This window comes from Oryctolagus cuniculus, chromosome 3 (assembly GCF_964237555.1).
Source record: "Oryctolagus cuniculus chromosome 3, mOryCun1.1, whole genome shotgun sequence".
Lineage (NCBI taxonomy): Eukaryota > Metazoa > Chordata > Mammalia > Lagomorpha > Leporidae > Oryctolagus > Oryctolagus cuniculus.
Genome location: NC_091434.1, coordinates 69,041,581 through 69,061,647, shown reverse-complemented (window position 1 = coordinate 69,061,647; position 20,067 = coordinate 69,041,581). Strand labels below are relative to the sequence as shown.

The window sequence follows — 20,067 nt, the reverse complement described above, 5'->3', positions numbered from 1 at the left end:
CTCCTCGCATACATCCTCCACAGACGGTCTCAGTAAATGTGAGTTGTACTATTAGAACTAGAAAGGTTTTAGTAGGCATCTATAAAATATTAAAATATGAGAACTTTTTAAAAAGATTTATTTATTTATTTGAAAGGCAGAGTTACAGAGACGCAGAGGCAGAGAGATAGAGAGAGAAGTCTTCCACTGGCTCACTCCCCAGATGACTGCAATGGCCTGAGCTGAGCCGATCCAAAGCCAGGAGAAGCCAGGAGCTTCTTCCAGGTGTTGCACATGGGCACAAGGACTTGGGCCATCTTCACTGATTCCTAGGCCTCAGCAGAGAGCTGGATTGGAAGTGGAGCAGCCAGGACTTGAACCAGAGCCCATATGGGATGCCAGTACTACAGGTGGCTGCTTACCTGCTATGACACAGCACCAGCCCCAGATATAAGAACTCTTAAAAACATAACCAAAGAAGGGGACAGGCCTGCAGGACAGAGGTTAAGGCACTGCTTGGGCTACTTGCATCCTATATCTGAGAGCCTGGCTTGAGTCCTGGGTACTCTGCCTCCCATCCAGCAGATGGGAACATAAGGTTGGATATGCCAAGATCACTCTGGGAATGGGACAGGAATGGACTCATTCCTCCCCCATTTCACATTGCTAGTTGTGTACCAGACATTGGAGAAGATGGTTAATACTGGAAAACTCTCAACCTCACACCACTCTGTCTCGAGTTAGACATCAATTGTCATCTTGTACTTAGAGGTAAATCAAATATGTGGATATTTTTGTGTGTGAGGATGTGTATTATATAGATCTTTTTATACATATATAAATACACATATTTGATTTTTCTTTCTGACTTACATTATGATTTTAAAAAGCTTTTTCTTTATTTGAAATTTGTCTTGTCATTTTTACTGAAGTTTGTAGGATGTTTTCCCTTCCTCAGCCTTTCGGGTCCAGTTACCATACTTTCTAGCTCATATTATGTCTGCTCAGCTGGATGGTTCTTCTGACAAGAAGGTACGGTCCAAATTGTAAAAGTTGGACTCTGAGATGAAGAAGTGCAGGTGCAAAGTGATAAGGATTTTACCAGACTGAAGTGACCAAACAGAAGAGAGGGACAGGTGGCAGCCGCTGCAGGCCTTGTGGTTTGGCAAGTGATTGATTCCGTGTGCCAGAGCCACTGTAGGTGCTGGAGTGGCAGAGCTCCTGGAGTTGCCATTCCAAGAGGGGCAACGACAGGACACACTTAGACAAGCAAACGTGATAACTACAAAGGGGAAAAGGGCTTTGAAGGAAATGCCAGCAAAAGGGTGCCAGTAATGCGGGAAACCACCAGACAGCATGGGCCTCGCTGGCCTCCCTGAGGAAGGGGCATCTGAGCTGAGGTCTGAAGGGTGCAGACGAGCCTGGGATGGAAGGAGCTGCTGAAAGAGCAAATGCAGAGATGAGAAAGGACCCAGTCTGCGGAACGGGCGGTAAGAGAAGGGCAAAGCGGAGTGTGGGGAGGCCACAAGGTCACGGGCGCCAGACCACGCAGGCCATAATGAGAAGTTGAATCTATGTTCACAAAGCAGTTGACAAACATTAAAGAATTTTAAACAGGGAAACTTGATATATTCTTCCCTAGACTTTTTGTTTCTACATGTGTGTAAACCTCTGTATATGTGTGTGTTCAATGATACCAGGCTGTAGTGAGCTACAACTTTTGGATTTACCAGTGATATCATGGTCATCCCTGAAAGGAATGACTTATAAAGAAATATAAATTTGTTTTGCTGGGAATCATATGACAAATAGGTTTATTCTTATTTTATATTATTTTTATTTGAGAGAGAGTCGGAGACAGAGAGAGAGCTTCCATTCTCTGATTCACTCCCCAAATGCTCATATCAGCTGGGACTGGGCCAGGCTGGAGCCAGAAGCCAGGAACTCAGTCCAAGTCTCCCAGTGGGTGGCAGGGACTCTTGGGCCATCACCCACAGCCTCCCGGGGTATATACATCAGCAGGAACCTGAAACTGGAAGCGGAGCCTGGACTCAAACTTGGTACAGGATGCAAGTGTCCCAAGTGACATCTTAGCTGCTGTGCCAAATATCTGTCCGACAAGTCAATTTAGATACGTAATTTTTGAAGCCATGGTGTGTCGCTCCCCGTCTTCGTGGAGGCACGACACAGGACCCTGCGCTGTTCTTTTGTCTGCTCGGCCCTCCCCGGGTTTGCTGCTGGTTCTTCCCGGGTTGGCTACCGACCCTTCCACCTCTGTGGAAGGGCGGTTCCCCCTGGCCACTTTCCCCACTTCCGCGGGGGAGCGGCACACCGCCGGCCGGCTCTCTCGGGGGCTGCACAGGTGTTCCTTCAGATAGATGTTCCCCTTAGATGTTCCTGGTGCATGTTGTCTCTCTCCTCCTTTATAGTCCTCTTCCACCAATCCCAACTCGGCTGCCCACACGCCGAGTACGCTGCTCTCCTCCAATCAGGAGCAGGATCAGCTCCTGGAGGTCATCACTCAAGTTGGCAAGAGGCAGCTGCGTAGAAGCTGTTTTCTCCTCTCCCAGCGCCATATTGTGGGAGAGCAGATGCATAGAATGTCTTAATTCCAGTAACTTAGTCTAGTCCGGGTTGCTCCCCACAATGGTGTAAAATCAGTTCTTAGGCATCAAAAAGAAAGGTCAGTGCTTACTTTTAATGTCTATTATAGTTAGGAATTCATTTTAATAACTTAAGAGCATTAAAATAAATTCCAACTTGGCTCTTGATTTTTCTCATAAACTTGTCATGATTATTGTTTTACTTTAATCATACATTTATTGTTGAAACAACTTCACTGACCATTTTATTCTAGAATACCCCACAGCCTAGACAGAGTGGAAAGTAGAAGAATAAGAACTCAACAGGAAATGTAGAGTCAATACATATTAAACCAGTAGATTCTCAAACTCCACAAAGAACCTGTGCCCTTTTTCAAAATACAGTTTCCTGTGGCCAATAATTATACATAACTGTTTTTTGTTTTTAAAATATGTTTAATTTTTATAGAAAATACCCCTAGGAACATTTGAACAATAGAAACTCCAACATCTTTTAGTTCTTGCCCACTTGTAAACGCAAGCAAAAGCTAGGAGAAACTGCCTGTGTTACAGTGAAACAGAGGCAGGGGTTCTGTTTTCTGGTTTTAAGAGTTCCCTGGGGGCCAGCATTGTGGCATGATGGTTAAAGCTGCCACCTGCAATGTCAGCATCCTCTGTGGGCACCAGTTTGAGTCCTGGCTGCTCCACTTCTGATCCAGCTCCTTGTTAATGCACCTGGGAAAGCAGCAGAGGATTGCCTGGTTGATTGGGCCCCTGTAGCCACATGGGAGACTGGAGGAAACTCCTGGCTTCCCAGCTCCTGCTGTTGCGACCATTGGGTAGTGAACCAGCAATGGAAGATTCTCTCTCTCTCTCTTTCTCTCTCTCAACTCTGCCTTTTAAAAAAAAAAAAAAAAAGTTCCCCATTGTATGCATCTATGGGAGCAAACATTTTCCAAAATAGCAGCTGAATGAGAAAAACATAGCCCATGAAAATAAGTGCTTCAAACTCATGAACACTCAAAATGCTAATTTTTAAGCCTATATATATTTTCCCAAAGAAACCTTTTATTTAAGGAGTACAAATTTCGTAAGTACAGCTTTAGGAAGACAGTGATTCTTCCCATCATACCTGCCCTCCCACCCACGTTCCTACCCCACCACCTCCTCCCTCTCCCATTCGCAGTCCCATTCTCCAATAAGACTCATTTTCATTTACCTTTATACACAGAAGACTAACTCTATACTAAGTAAAGATTTCAATAATTTGTACACACACACAAAACTGTTTGAGAACAAGTTTTACAGTTAATTCCCATAGTACAACTCATTGAGGACAGAGGTCCTGCATAGGAAGTAAGTGCACAGTGACTCCTGTTGTTAATTTAACAATTAACACTCTTATGTATGATGTCAGTGATCACCTGAGGCTCTTGCCATGAGCTGCCAAGGCTGTGGATGCCTTTTTTTTTTAAATAGAAAACTTTTATTTAGTAAATATAAATTTTGAAAGTACAACTTTTGGATTATAGTGGTTCTTCCCCCCATAACCACCTCCTACCTGCAAACCATCCCATCTCCTACTCCCTCTCTCATCCCATTCTTCAGTAAGATTCATTTTTAATTATCTTTATATACAGAAGATCAACTCTATACTAAGTAAAGATTTCAATAGTTTGCACCCACACAGACACACAAAGTATAAAGTACTGTTTGAGTACTAGTTTTACTGTTAATTCTCATAGTACAACACATTAAGGACAGAGGTCCTACATGGGGAACACGTGCACAGTGACTCCTGTTGTTGATTTAACAATTGACACTCTTATTTATGACATCAGTGATCACCCAAGGCTCTTGTCATGAGCTGCCAAAGCTATGGAAGCCTCTTGAGTTCACACACTCTGACCTTATTTAGACAAGACCATAACCAAAGTGGAAGTTCTCTCCTCCCTTAAAAGAAAAGTGCCTCCTTCTTTGATGGCCCCTTCTTTTGTGGAAGCCTTTTGAATCCACAGTCTCTGTCAGTATTTAGACAAGGCCATAAGCAAAGTGGAAGTTCTTTCCTCCCTTCAGAGAAAGGTACCTCCTTCTTTATTAAGCCTATATTTAAAAAAAAATGTATTTGCTTAGGTGGGAACAAATGAACACAAATAAGAAGCATGGCGGTCCAAGGATGTGTGACAAAACCTGCCTCCAGTTACAGAGGGGGACACCCATGAACCCTTGCTTCAGCCCCCAGCATCTGAATGTATCTTTCTAGCTCAGTTTTTTGATACGCTTCTGGTTTTGTAGTAAAGTTCTGAGCCAGAGTAATGCAGTCAGTAATTACCTGGCTGCCTTTTATCTTACATTCAAGACACTGGAGCAACATCATTAGCAGGAAATACTGTTTCTTGTGAAAGTCTTTCATTTAATTTTCCTCTATACTTGAAAATATATTAAGCTTCTCCAAATATTTGACAGTATGTGATTCATTTATTAAAGGATGTCTTCATTCCACAATTAAACACACACCCATATCATGTATTGTGTGTGTGTGTGAGAGAGAGAGAGAGAGACATCTTCACGAAGCATAGTTTGAAGAAATTTTTTGAGGAATAAAGGCTGAATGACAAGTTAGGCGTATTTTATCTTAAGTGTTCATCATTTTTAGGAATTCATAATTCAGGGACCGGCACTGTGGCATAGTGGGTAAAGCCACTGCCTGCAGTGCCGGTATCCCATATGAGCGCCGGTTTGAGTCTTGGCTGCTTCACTTCCCATCCAGCTCTCTGCTGTAGCCTAGGAAAGCAGTGGAAGATGGCCCAAGTCCTTGGGCCCCTGCACCTGCATGGGAAACCCAGGGGAAACTCCTGGCTCCTGGCTCCTGGCTTCGGATCCGTTGCAGCCAGCTGGGGAGTGAACCAGCAGATGGAAGACCTCTTTCTCTCTCTTCCTCTGTGGCTCTGACTTTCAAATAAATAAATAAATCTTAAAAAAAAAAAAGACACTTGTTCTAAAAAAAAAGAAATTTATAATTCAGAAATATTTCATTTGAAGGGGAGATGAAAAACATTGTTAGGTTTTCTCCCCCAGAACTTCATATTATAAAGCAAATTTTAAATAAATTGTGTAATTTGAAATAATTGAAAAGGTCCATTGGTCCCAAAATGTCTTCCCCACAGTCTTCTTGAACCTGAAGTTTCCAACTATTAGAATTATTTCTTTGGGTGAAGGGAATAACCCCATAAAGCTATAGTTTGGTAGGAATTGTTACCCCTCTGTTTTGCTCAAGTTGCATTAGAAGGAATGAGTTGGGTCTGTTTTTAATATCCTTACTCAAGACCTAGAGGAAAAGAGCAGGTGGGAAGTCTTGGTGGGAGAGCCCAGAGAGACTTCCCTAACAAGGGCTCCAAAGGAGGCTGTGGACTGTGGAGAAGGGGGGTAAAGCCCAGACATCAGGGGCAGTCCCTGTGACGCCAGTATCCCATGTGCGAGCCAGTTGCTCCACTTCCAATCCAACTCCCTGCTAATGCACCTGGGAAAGCAGCAGAAGATGCCCAAGTGCTTGGGCCCCTGCACCCACATGGGAGACCTGGAAGAAGCTTCTGGCTCCTGACTCCGACCTTTCCCAGCCCCTGGCATTCCAGCCATTTGGGGAGTAAGCCAGCAGGTGGAAGATTCTCTCTCTCTCTCCCTCCCTCCCTCTTTGTAACTCTGTCTTTAAATAAATAAATCTTTAAAAAAAAAAAAAAAAAAGCCCACACTTTGTAAAGGTGAAATGTTTACTTAAAATGGGAGGCAAATTAAAACTCTCATACTGCAAAACAGTTGGTTAAGCCGTCGCTTGGGACACTCACCTCCCATGTTGGAATGCCTGGAGTCAACTCCTGCCTCCACTTTTGAACCATTTTCCTGCTAATGCACACCTCGGGAAGCAGCAGGTGGTAGCTCAAGTATTTGGTTTCCTGCCACTTACATGAGAGACCTGGATTGAGTTCCAGGTTCTTGACTTTGGCCTGGCCCAGCCCTGGCTGTTGGGAGCAAATAGAGATTCAGTTAGCAAATGGAAAGTGTCTCTCTGTCCATGTCTCTCTCTGTTGCTCTACGTTTCAACTAATAGATAAATCCTTTAAAAACAACAACACAGCTCTTGTGCTCTGTTCCTCTGAGTTGTGAAGTGGATGTTGTGTAAGCTGGAAGACGCCGTGCAGGCACACTCCCGCTCTCTTTGGAGCGTAGTGCTTGAGTGCTTGCGCGGTGACTTGGCACCCTCGCCTCTTCCACAGTCTGGGGGTAGACAGACGAGTCAAATTCTCAGATGGGTTCTTGGCTAGAACACAAGGTGGCTTTATACAGCTCATCTCTGATGCTTTTCACTGGGCGTCTAAAAGAACAGGGAGGCTTGTGGACCTGATTAAAGCGAGGAAGTAACCCAGTGACATAAAGAGGCGTGGTGTGGAATTTGAAGCCTGAAATAAAGCCCTCCGTCCCTGGCTCTTTAGCCATGGGAATACCCAGTGGCTTCCTTGTGTGTTGTGTGTTTTTGCCGAAGTGCCTGGTCTGCCTGATGGTTACCTGCTGCCTCTTTTTATAGCTTCTGCCTCCTTTGTTGTTGCTTGGCTGGTCAAACATATGTAGCAGTGCCCGGGGGCGCCCAGCGTGCCCTGGGGGAGCTAAGTGCTGCCAGATGTAGGGAGCAAGGGTTGATTCACAGGGCCGTGGTTTCAATAGCTAATTTTACCTGTTTTCTTTTGGTTTTGGGTTTCCTTCTTAAAGAAAAATCCATTTGGAGTCCCCCCCAACCTTTTAATTGCAGTCTCTCATCTCCCAGCTCTGCACCACCCCCAGAATGAAAGTGGGAAAAGAAAAGGATGCAGAAGATGTCTGGGTGTTTGGGTTTAATTACATTATGATAAAAATCAGCAAAACATTTGTTTTACCAGATTTAGACCAGTATTTCTACTTCAAAGTAGAGTTGAGTTTCACTGAGTCCGTTTTTCCTATGGCAGTCATTTAGATAGAAATAATCTTCTAGATAGAAATTGTATGTCACCTCTGATTGTGAAAAAGGGATTTGTTATTCAAAGCCCCAGGCTTTTAGCTTATTCTGCAAAAGTGGCTAAGTCGAAGGAAAGAATGAAGACCTTAATTTGATTTCCTGTGTGAGCTGAACCTCAAGATGACAAAAGAGTTGATGAAAAAAAGTTTATCTTGTAGAAGTATTCTTACTAATGAATAAAGAAGGACTGATAGAAGATCACTGTTCCACAAACACCTGATGGAATGGTGGCTCTATGTGTTGATCTCCTGTGACTACTAACAGCACAAAGAGTGGCAGCTATCAGAGCACACCAGAAGGCACTCAGCATTCTTGCTCCCCTCTCTCCCCCAACAAATTGATGTTGAATCAGAGTAAGTTCTTAGCCTGAATAAGAGTCTATAGGAAATAACAAGACACAAAGAAAACATGTTAAATGATACCACCGAGATAGAACTAGTGAATTCTAGAATGTAGGAGATGCTAAGGACAAATTCATTTCCTTAACAAATACAAGAGAGAAAAAAAAAAAAAGGAAAAAGGAATTGATGGGCATCCTAGATATGTCAACCAAATGCAGTATCCCTTATTTGAACCCTATTATAATAAACCATTTGTTTAATTTAAAAATATATATATCAAAGGAAGATATCCAAAGGCTGACCAAATATTTGATGATATTAAAGGATAACTTACATTTTTAAGATTTGGTGTTATGTTGTTAAATCACTTAAAAGAGCCCTCATCTTTTAGATGCATACAGACTAGACTATTTACAGATGAAATGATGTGATATCTGGGATTGACTTCAGAATAATTTGGTGGGAAGAGAGGATGATTATAGATGAGCAAGATGAGTGACAATGGATTGTCGCTCCCCCTCTTCGTGGAGGAGCAACACTAAACCCTGCCTAGGCTTCATATCCGAGTCACGGCACCATTATGTCGCTCCCCCTCTTCGTGGAGGAATGACACAGGACCCTGCGCTGTTCTTTCATCTGCTCGGCCCTCCCCGGGTTTGCTGCTGGTTCTTCCCGGGTTGGCTACTATCCCTTCCACCTCCGTGGAAGGGCAGTTCCCCCTGGCCACATTCCCCACTTCCGCAGGGGAGCGGCACACCGCCGGCCGGCTTTCTCGGGGGCTGCACGGGTTCCCTTAGATGTTCCCCATAGATGTTCCTGGTGCATGCCGTCTCTCTCCTCCTTTATAGTCCTCCTCCGCCAATCCCAACTCGGCTGCCCACACGCCGAGTACGATGCTCTCCAATCAGGAGCAGGTCCTACAGTTTATTGGTTGAACTGGAGGCAGCTGTGCGGAAGCTGTTTACTTCTCTCCCAGCGCCATATTGTGGGAGAGCAGATGCATAGAATAAGTCTTAATTCCAGTAACTTAGTCTAGTCCGAGCTGCTCCCCACAGAGGAGAGCAGATGCATAGAATAAGTCTTAATTCCAGTAACTTAGTCTAGTCCGAGCTGCTCCCCACAGATCCCCCTTTCTTTTTATTTTTTTGGCGTTGATACGCGCCTGTCTTCGGTGTCCCGCAGCACACACTCTGCTCTACTTGCTAGAGTTGCCACAGGCTCTTACAAGTCCTATCCATCAGGCAAACCGAATCCGGGTCCTCTCTTCGCCATGTTGTGAGGAGGTTTTTAGGCGCTGATGCGTGCCTGTGTTCGGTGCCCTGCAGCGCATGCTTTGCTCTGCCTGCAGGGGCTTACAAGCTCTATCAGGCAAACCGAATCCAAGCCTTCTCATTGCCTTATTGTGGGGGAGACTTATTAGTGTTGGTTCGTGCCTATCTTCGGTGACCTGCAGCTCATACTCTGGTCGAGCTGCTTGCTGGCGCTTACCGCCTTAAATCAGGCAGACCGAATCCAAGCTTAATATTGTTGTATTGTGGGGAAGCCTTACTGATGTTAATTCGTGCCTGTCTTCGGTGACCTGCGGCGCATAAGCTGCTAGCTGCCCGCAGGTGCTCATCGCCTCACTTGATTAGGCAGACCGAATCCAAGCTCTCACATTGCAGTGTTGTAGGGAGGCCTTTTTATTTCTCTATCTCCGGGCATTCCTATTTCTCCCATTTTACTTCTATCTTCCAGCATTCCTATTTTTCTCACTTTACTTCTAAACTTCTGTTTCTCTTATCCCTGCGGCTTCCCGCTCTCATTCTTATCCCCGCGGCTTCCCGGCTGCGCCCGCACTACGGCCTTGCGCCAGCCCCGCGTTTTCTATCTATTTACGCCCCGTGCTCTCTCTGCACGCGGCGGCTTCCGCGAATGTTTCCGCCACTATCGGCATTCAGTCTAAGTTCCCCGGACTAACCTGGCGAATCCTGGCGGCCCACGTCTCTGCCTCTGGTTCCAGATCTTCGCCTCTTGCTCCCCGGGGTGACTTGAAGAATTCCAAGATGGCTTGGCCTGCACTCGCGGCTTCATCCTCCCTAACATTTTTCTCTACCCGGTATGTTTCCCTAAGTTTTCTTCCAACAATATTCCTCTCATTTCTCCTGGCTACTCCCCACAGTCCGTATCCAAGTCTAAGTTTCTTATAGGTTTCACTTTCACTTTCAACCTGCAGTCCGTATCTGAGTCTAAGTTTCTTCTTGCTTTCACTTTAAATCCTAACTTCTTTCCCACAGTCCATATCCGAGTCTATGCCTAGGCTTTCAATAGCTTCTTCCGGCACCTAGGCTCTTTGCTAGTCTCTCTCTCCGGTATTTTCCCATTTCTTCCCGTTTCTTCCGTCCTAAGTTTCCTATCCGAGCTAGGTTTCCTATCCGAGTCACGGCACCATTATGTCGCTCCCCCTCTTCATGGAGGAGCAACACTAAGCCCTGCCTAGGCTTCATATCCGAGTCACGGCACCATTATGTCGCTCCCCCTCTTCGTGGAGGAACGACACAAGACCCTGCCTAGGCTTCATATCCGAGTCACGGCACCATTATGTCGCTCCCCCTCTTCGTGGAGGAGCAACACTAAACCCTGCCTAGGCTTCATATCCGAGTCACGGCACCATTATGTCGCTCCCCCTCTTCGTGGAGGAATGACACAGGACCCTGCGCTGTTCTTTCATCTGCTCGGCCCTCCCCGGGTTTGCTGCTGGTTCTTCCCGGGTTGGCTACTATCCCTTCCACCTCCGTGGAAGGGCAGTTCCCCCTGGCCACATTCCCCACTTCCGCAGGGGAGCGGCACACCGCCGGCCGGCTCGTCTCGGGGGGCTGCACAGGTGTTCCTTCAGCTAGATGTTCCCCATAGATGTTCCTGGTGCATGCCGTCTCTCTCCTCCTTTATAGTCCTCCTCCGCCAATCCCAACTCGGCTGCCCACACGCCGAGTACGATGCTCTCCAATCAGGAGCAGGTCCTACAGTTTATTGGTTGAACTGGAGGCAGCTGTGCGGAAGCTGTTTACTTCTCTCCCAGCGCCATATTGTGGGAGAGCAGATGCATAGAATAAGTCTTAATTCCAGTAACTTAGTCTAGTCCGAGCTGCTCCCCACAGAGGAGAGCAGATGCATAGAATAAGTCTTAATTCCAGTAACTTAGTCTAGTCCGAGCTGCTCCCCACAATGGATGATGGATACATGGGAGTTTGTTACACTAATTTACTTTTGCATATATTTGAAGCTTGCTGCAATAAAAAGTTTTAAAAAATAAGACAACGTGGGGCTGGCACTGTGGTGTAGCAGGTAAAGCTGCTGCCTGCTGTGCCTGCATCCCATATGGATCCTGGTTCAAGTCCCCATTTTATATATATATTTGAAAGTCAGAGTTACACAGAGAGAGGAGAGGCAGAGAGAGAGAGAGAGGTCTTCCATCCGCTGGTTCATTCCCCAGTTGGCCACAACAGCTGGAGCTGCACCAATCTGAAGCCAGGAGCCAGGAACTTCTTCTGGGTCTCCCACGTGGGTGCAGGGACCCAAGGACTTGGGCCATCTTCTACTGCTTTCCCAAGCCATAGCAGAGAGCTAGATCGGAAATGGAGCAGCCAGGACTCTAACTGGCGCCCATATGGGATGCTGGCACCCCAGGCAGAGGCTTAGCCCACTATACCACAAGCACTAGCCCCTGCTCCACTTCTGATCCAGCTCTCTGCTATGGTCTAGGAAAGTAGTGGAAGATGACCCAAGTACTTGGGCCCCTGCACCCACATGGGAGACCTGGAAGAAGCTCCTGGCTCCTGGCTTCTGAATGGCCCAGCTCCAGCCATTGCAGCCATTTGGGAAGTGAGCCAGCAGATGGAAGACCTCTGTGTCTCTCTGCCTCTTCCTCACTGTAACTCTGCCTTTCAAATAATAAATAAATAAATCTTTAAAAAAAAAAAGATAAGACAGGTTTGCAACTCATATTTGCCACTTGTAACCTTTTGTGATCTTGGACAAATTTCTTCACCTCCTTGAATCTCAGCTCTTCAGTTATTTTCATTTCTGGTTTTGTTTTGTTTTGTTTTGTCTATAAACAAGGCACAGGGAGTCTTCACAGTTTACCTTACATAGGTTCTTGGATCAAATAAAATGTGTGTTAATGTATTAATATGTATAAGGGTGCTTTCTAAATTGCCTCAAATGAGTCAACTGTTTTATTATTATTATGAAGTTCCTGAAAGGATAGTTTTCTAAGAAAATTGGACAGCTTTTCCTGTTTCAATGATGGTTGTCCCAGATATATTATCCCAGTTAAGAATCTCTCAACATCAGGGTATTTATTTATTAACTGTTTTGTAGTAATATAATAAATGTATGAGTTTACCTTAATTTGTCCATTCTATTGGGTTAATTTTCCACTTTTTTCTGTTGTAAACATTCTTGTGTGTGTGCGTGTTTTGGGAGCATATCTGTATGCATTTCTATTATGTATTTAGCTAGGATTGAATTAGTGACTTCATAGTGATAAAGAGTTTTCCAAAGTGGTTGTACCAGTTGAAATTCTCCAGCAGTTGAAAGTTTATTGACCCATATCCCTACCTGTATTTGTTATTATTAGACATTTTAAGCTTTCTTTCTTTTAAGATATTACTAGTAAACCAAAACATAAAATAGATTTGCTTTTTAAAAGAAGTTTATTTTTATTTATTTGAAAGGCAGAGAGAAAGTGTGAGAGAGAGAAATCTTCCATCTGCTGGTTCACTCCCCAAATGCCTGAAAAGCTGGAGCTGGGCCAGGGTGAAGGCAGGAACCTGGAACTCCATCCAGATCTCTCACGTGGGTGAGAAGGACCCAAATTCTTGGGGTCATCATTCACACTTCATGTCAACAGGAAGCTGGATCTGAAGTGGAGACAGGACTAGGTCTTAGGCATTCCGATATGGGCTATGGCTTCTCAAGCAGCAGCTTAACCCACTGTGCCACAATGCCTACCCCCAAATAAGTTTACTTTTGATGATTACTCATATGTACTTGTAATTTAAAAGACTGGGTTTAATTTGGGGAGTGTTATGTAGGAATATTTCAGAGATACATAAACTCTGGGCATTGATATCTATTTCCTAAATTACATCTTCCTGTCTAACAGGTAGTACTACCAGAACAAAACAGTATAGTTTCAAAAAAGGAGAGCATATATTTGTACCTTTATATCATTGTGATACTGAACCTGTAATGAATGGCAGCTCAACCTATTGATTGTTCTGTGATGGGCTCTGTGCTAACATCACCTGCACTTAGCACATAGAAATTCATATTTTGTTATAATAATTTATTTTTAAGATTTATTTATTTATTTGAAAGTCAGAGATATAGAGAGAGGGAGAGAGGTCTCCCATCCGCTGGTTTATTCCCCAAGTGGCAACAACAGCCAGGGCAGATCCAGGACGAAGCCAGGAACCAGGAGCTTCATCTGGTTCTCCCAAATGGGTGGCAGGGGCCCAAGTATATGAACCATCTTCCAGGTTCATTGGCAGGGAACTGGATCAGAAACAAAGCATCCAGGACTTGAACTGGTACTCCGATAGAAGATGCCGGTGTCCCAGAAGATGTCTTAACTTACTGCACCATAGTGCCAGCCCCAAGGGTCATGGGCATCTTAACACGGCTTTTAACCATTTGCCCAAATGCATTCCCCATTTGCCCAATTTTCAGTCAATAAAGAATCTGTGGCAGGAAATGATTAAATGACTTGGTGAAGGCTGACAGCTAGTAAATCATAGGGCCAGAGCTGAAGCTAGACAGTCCAGGTTTACTGGCTCCATCTGAGCTAGGAACACTTAATCACATCAAGACCTCCTGCCCCCGTGGGTGAACTCTGGATGGAGTGACACTGGTCGTCCAGGGCCACCTTCCTTCCTCGCAGAGTGGGTGTGCTGGAGCTTGAGCTGTTCTCTCGTGTGCTGAGGGTCAGGTGAGTAGGGTTGCTGAACTTCAGGATACAGACTTGCCTCCTTTCACTTCCTCTAGAAGTCGGAAGAAGCAGGGGGTCATGAGAATACTGGCTGTGGGGCTGGTCTAAGTATTACAGGAAGGGACAGGACTTCACTCTCCTCTCTAGTTTTTTCAGGGACACTCGACGTTAATCTTCTTTCCACTTGGGATTTGAGAGGAAGAAACAGAGAATTGGAGGAAGGAAGCATTAAATGGACTTTTTGCTTTCACTAATTGTTCGACAATGTGGAACATGTTTTCCTTTGGATACCATATTGTCAGTGTTGGCAACATGGCCAAGATAGCTCAGAAAACTCAACAGGTAGCTAAAATGTGTGCTTGCAAGCTGAATTGTTTCCCAGGGTTATTTATTTATTTTTTCATGACAAATCTAGAGTATTTTAATTATCTCATGACAAAGAGCTAGCCTGAAAATTTACTTACATTGTTCATGTAGAAAAATTTATTCCAAAAAGCTAAAGGCTTTATACTTGTATTTGTTTTCATGTAGAACAAACTTTATCTGTACTATAGGTCATTGACTGCCTGAATACTCTGCTCCAACAAACCATCACTTTTTGGGTGGTAAAGTGAAAAACATCTCTGATAAGATTGAGAATCATTTTCTGTGACTGGGATCAAATTTTAATTAGCTAAGAAAGTTTTAAAAATTGCAGCAACACACAAATCCATCTGTTTTTCATTTGTTACACTTTTATCAACCCAGCTAAAACGTGGACACCTAGACCACTTGTAGATCTTCAGACTTGTATGGCAAAAGGAATGATAATTATAATCTGCTTCAGGCTACAGTCTAGAATAATTCAAAAGGAAATGTGAATTGCTAATACAGCAGAGCTCATAAATTCTCAATGTCAGTTTGCCACTTGTGCAGTCAGGCTGGTTGGCTAGAGGCAAAGACTAGGGTTACATAATACTGATGAAGTCTGAAGTTAGCCATCACCAAACTCAAATATTGCCAGTCTTTCAGATGACTCATGAGGGCCAGCATCACCCAGTCACAGTGCTGGAGTTAAGGGCAGGGTGGATTTGGTAATGATGGAATGTTAGTAAAAAGCATGAATTCTGGCCCTTTTTAGTGCCTGGCCACCTCCTTGCAAATAATTTATATTGCATACACATACTATGTGCAATGTTTTGCATTGTATATTATCCCTAGGATGCCTACCTGAGGGGCCCCATAGTTTCCTGCAAAATTCCGCTTGCCACCTCAGGTTTTACAACCCAAAGGTGGAAATGGAACTTCCTTCCACTGTCTCATTTCCATGGACACTTCCTGTCTGTCTGTGATCACAGTGGCTGAGGCTGAAACCCTCACAGAGCCTAGCCAGCAGCTTGCATTGTGCTGTGTTTGGCAATAATGAGGCCCAAGCCTGAGCTCTCTTTGGGGCTCTAGTGTACTTCGTTTAAGAGTTTGACCTGTGGAGTATGATGAGCAGCCACGACCTGGGGCTCCAGCACCACGGCCAAGCACATGGCTGGAAACTGCAATAGGAGCAAGGAAACACTATACAGTTCCCCATCAAGAAGCAGTAGTCCTGGCGCTGTTTCTGACTTACAGCCCAGGGCCAACTGCAGGTTGATTGCTTTGTTTTTGCACATATAAACAGAGTGTCCCAGATTTGAAATAACTTCCAGGGATGGCATTTAACATAGCAGTTAAGATGCCAGTTAGGCTGCTCACATTTCATATCCAAGTGCCTGGGCTCAAGTCCTAGACCTGCTCCTGATTCCAGCTTCTGCTAATATAGACTCTGGGAGGTGGCAGGTGAGGTTCAAGTGCCTTGATCCCTGACACCCATGTGGGAGACCTGGATTGAGTTTCCAGCTCCTGATTTTGGCCTGACCCAGCCCCAAGTGTTCTCTCTCTTTCTCTCTCTCCCCCTTTCAAATAAATAAAATTTTGAAAAATTTAAAAATATTTGTCTTTCCTATATTAGATTATTTTAGGAAGGACAGCTAGTAAATCATAGGGCCAGATCCAGGATGCTGGATGAAATACTTATTTTTTTTTTAAGATTTTTATTTGTTTGAGAGGTAGAGTTACAGACAGAGAGAGGGAGAGACAGAGAGAAAGGTCCTCCATCTGCTGGTTAACTCCCCAGATGACCACAAAGGCTGGAGCTGAGCCTATCTGAAGCCAGGAGCCAGAGCTTCTTCTGGGTCTCCCACATGGGTAAAGGGGCCCAAGGACTTGAGCCGTCTTCTACTGCTTTCCCAGGTGCATCAGCAGGGAGCTGGTTTGGAAGTGGAGCATCCAGGACTCAAACGGGTGCCCATATGGGATGCTGCTGCTACAGGTGGCATCTTTACCGGCCATGCCACAGTGCTGGCCCAACAACTAAATATTTTTTTAAAGATTTACTTATTTTATTTGAAAGTCAGAGTTACATATAGAGAGAGAGGAGGCAGAGAGAGAGAGAGAGAGGTCTTCCAACCGATGGTTTACTCCCTAATTGGTGCAATGGCCGGAGCTGTGCCAGGAGCCTGGTCAGGGGCCAGGAGCTTCTTCCGGGTCTCCCATGCTGGTTCAGGGGCCCAAGGACTTGGGCCATCTTCTACTGCTTTCCCAGGCCATAGCAGAGAGCTGGATTGGAAGTGAAGCAGCCAGGTCTCGAACCGGCGCCCACTTGGAATACCAGGGCTTCAGGCCAGGGTGTTAACCCTCTGCGCCACAGCTCCAGCCCACAACTAAATATTTTAAACAATCGTATTATCCTTAGATTAATCTGAAAATCCAATATAAACTCAATTGTGTAACCAAACCACTTTTAAAATGATTGAAGTGCAAATAGCAAACTGAAAAAAAAAATTGAAACAGTATAGTACACAAATATTTAATATTTTCAAGTCATAGAGCATACTCTTAAAAATAAATTTAAAAAAATGGCACTATGGCTTAGTGGACTAAGCCTCCATCTGTGGTGCTTGCATACCATATGAGTGCCAGTTCAAGTCATGGCTGCTCCTCTTCCAATCCACCTCTCTACTTGCAGCCTGGGAAAGCTGTAGAGGATGGCCCAAGTGCATGAGTCCCTGCACCCACATGGGAGACCCGGAAGAAGCTTCTGGCTCCTGTCTTTGGATCGGCTCAGCTCCGGCCATTGCGGCTATTTGGAGAGTGAACCAGTGGATGGAAGACCTTTCTCTCTGTCTCTCCCTCTCTGTCTGTAACTTTACCTCTAGAATAAATAAATAAATCTTAAAAAAAAAAATTAAGTCAGGTGGAGTGGCGGTTTCGCCTAGCGGTTAAGCTGCTGGCTGAGATGCCTGTACCTCTTATGGGAGTGCTTGGATTCAAGTCCTGGCTCCACTCCTGCTTCCAGCTTCTTGCTGATAAGCACACAGAGATGCCACAGGTTGTAAGTCAAGCACCTGGGAGACCAGGACTGAGTTCCCAGCTCCTGACTTCAGCCTGGTTCAGTCCCAGCCATTGCAGGCATTTGGGGAATGAACCAGTAGATGGGAACTCTGTCTATCTGTCTTCCTTTGTCTCTTTCTGCGACTGAAATAATAATAACAATAATAAAAAAGGAAAAAAACAACCCCAAAGGTTAAATGAAGACTCAAGAAGAGGATACATAAAAGAAGGAAAAAATCTACACTTTGGTGGTACGTGAAGAAAAATAAATAGACATAATATTCCCTTTTCTTTTATCAAATTAACAAAGATTTAAAATAATATTGGTCAGAGTGTAGTGAAATAGGCACCATTGCCATTATAAATTGCTACTTGTATGGAGAACAGTTTTGCGAATATGTCAAAACTTTGTGTTTTTCTTAACCCAAGAATTTGACTTCTACAAATTTAAACTAATGCAAAGTATGTCACTGTACTTGCAAAAAAATACTATGCAAGGCAAATAAAACGGGGCGCGGGGGGGGGGGACATTGTGATGCCTGCATTCCATATCCAAGTGTCTGGTTTGAGTCCCAACTCCACTTCCAATCCAGCTTCCTGCTAATGCACCTGACAGCAGCAAACGATAGCCCAACTACTTCAGACACTGCCATCCACATGGAAGACTGGGATGGAGTTCCTGGTTCCTGGCTTCATCCTGGCCCAGCCCTGGCTGTTGTGGACATTTGGGGAATGAACCAGCAGGTGAAAGATCTTTCACTCTCTCTCACTCTCCCTTTCTCTCTGTTACTTTGACTTTCAGATAAATAAGAATAAGTAAATAACCTTTTTTTTTAAAGTGAAAGAAATCATCTAAATTCTCACCATTAGCTGAATAAAGGACTATGTGGCCCATCCATACAAGGAATTACCATGAAACCACTGAAAAAGGATCATGCAAAACTATACATTTTGATAGAGGCAGGTGTCATCTTTATATTCGTGGGGAAAAGAAACTACTTTCAGAATAGGAGTTTAATGAAATTAATGTGCAAAATAAAAACAGAACATTTGTAAAATGTAAGAAGTTAATACATTGCAAAAATATAGTAAGTAGTGGCTAATTAAAGAAATATTCTGAAGAATGCAGAATAACAATGATCATTTGAGAAAGTTTCTACGGTTTTTTCATTTTGCTTTTTATGCTTTCTCAGTGTTGTTATAAAAATATTTTATACCATACATTTACTATTTTCATAATCAGAAAACAAAATAGAATCCACACTTCCTGTCACCCCGTGGCTGGTGCTGCATGGCTTCAGGGGGATGACCTTTGAGAAGTGGCTTCACAGTGAAACAGGCAGGAGACACTGTCCCGTCCCAGCTGCCACAGATCCACCGGACAGCTTCTGGGGGAGGGGAGTGATTGCTGTCTCTTCTGTCCTTGCTTTGGCACCTATTATGGGTAGGCATTTGGTGTAGTTTTGAGATAGGAGTGCCTGGGTTTGGGTCTCAGTGCCTCTTCTAATTCCAGCTTCCTACTAATGCACACCCTGAGAGGCAGGTGGTAATGAATCAGATAGTTGGGTCCCGGCCAACTTGGACTGAGTTCCAAGTTTCTGGCTTCTGTCTGGCCCAGCCCTAGTTGTTGGAGTGAACAACCAGGAGTGAACAAGTGAATGGAAGATCTCTCTCTGCCTCTGTCTCTCTTCCATTCAATACATTAAAAAAAAAAAAAAGGCACAGTACCCAATTACCCAATGTATGAAACCGTGTTCTGGCACATAGACTAGCCTTGGAGAGCAAATCAGACACAGAGCAAAGGTCATTCCTGAGATGGATGGAAAAGGAAGCTGTGGCCTTCTGTTTGTGTGCTCATGTCTCCTTTGACGCATTGCTGGAGCAAGGTGATTTGCAGCTGTTTCTAAAGGCCTCCTCCCTTCACTTCCTGGTCGCCCTCAGCAGGTGAAGGCAGGGCTGTGTCCCCATCTGGCCTGCGGAATGTTTGTACAGATTCCATAAGCCTGCCCCTGCCCTCAGGGCTGAGCCGCATTTGGAACTGGATGAAAACTGAATGAAAAAGTTTTGCGTGGATGTACATCTAATGCTTTGTTTAAATTTCCAATTTGATATCTCAGAAATCTGTCTCTGTGGGTGTTCACTTGGTTTCTGAAAATAGATTAGGGTCTTGAAGTGGTTTCTGAATAAATAATGAAACATGTGTTCGAGGTCTGTAACTCTTCCTTCTTCCTAACCACATCCTAGATAAGCCGCCCATGGTGAGTGTCATTTGTGTGAATAGATTCTCTAGTTTTAGTTTTCAAGGCCCCTTTTTTTTCATTCTAGCTGTCTGGATGATTAATGTGACTAGGAAAGTACTGTTGACCCATTTAAATCATGTCAAACAACATCCATTGCTCATCTACATAATGAAATACACACTGAACATTACATCTTAAGTGTGGGAGCCGGCAAACTACAAAATACTATTTTAGTCATTTAGGTTATGGAATAAAACATAAGACATGAGGATTAACCATAGCATTAAACATTAAACTATTCAAATGGTAATTGTCAGTGAAACTCCTTTATAAACCAAAACAACTAGTAACATTTCTGCTTTAGTAATTAACCAGAGAAGTGGGGTGATTGCATACAAAAGAGCAAGTTTTAAGAAAATTCTGTATGTCAAAGTATGTTTTAATATCACTTTACTATTATGGGATTTATTGTAAATAGTTTTTCAATTGTTAATCAGTAGCTTGGAAA

General features: G+C 44.1%; 1 protein-coding gene across 5 annotated transcripts in view; it reads left to right on the top strand.

Moving 5' to 3' along the window:
* Positions 1-20,067, top strand: part of METAP1D (methionyl aminopeptidase type 1D, mitochondrial) — a 99,238-nt gene that overhangs the window by 41,226 nt on the left and 37,945 nt on the right. For 2 of the 5 annotated variants that reach the window (XM_070070689.1, XM_070070690.1), the window contains exon 2: positions 17,913-18,063. The exons of the other annotated variants lie outside the window; for them this stretch is intronic. The gene's annotated coding sequence lies outside the window, so the exon portion shown is untranslated. The remainder of the gene's footprint in view (positions 1-17,912; positions 18,064-20,067) is intronic. 5 annotated transcript variants of the gene reach the window in all.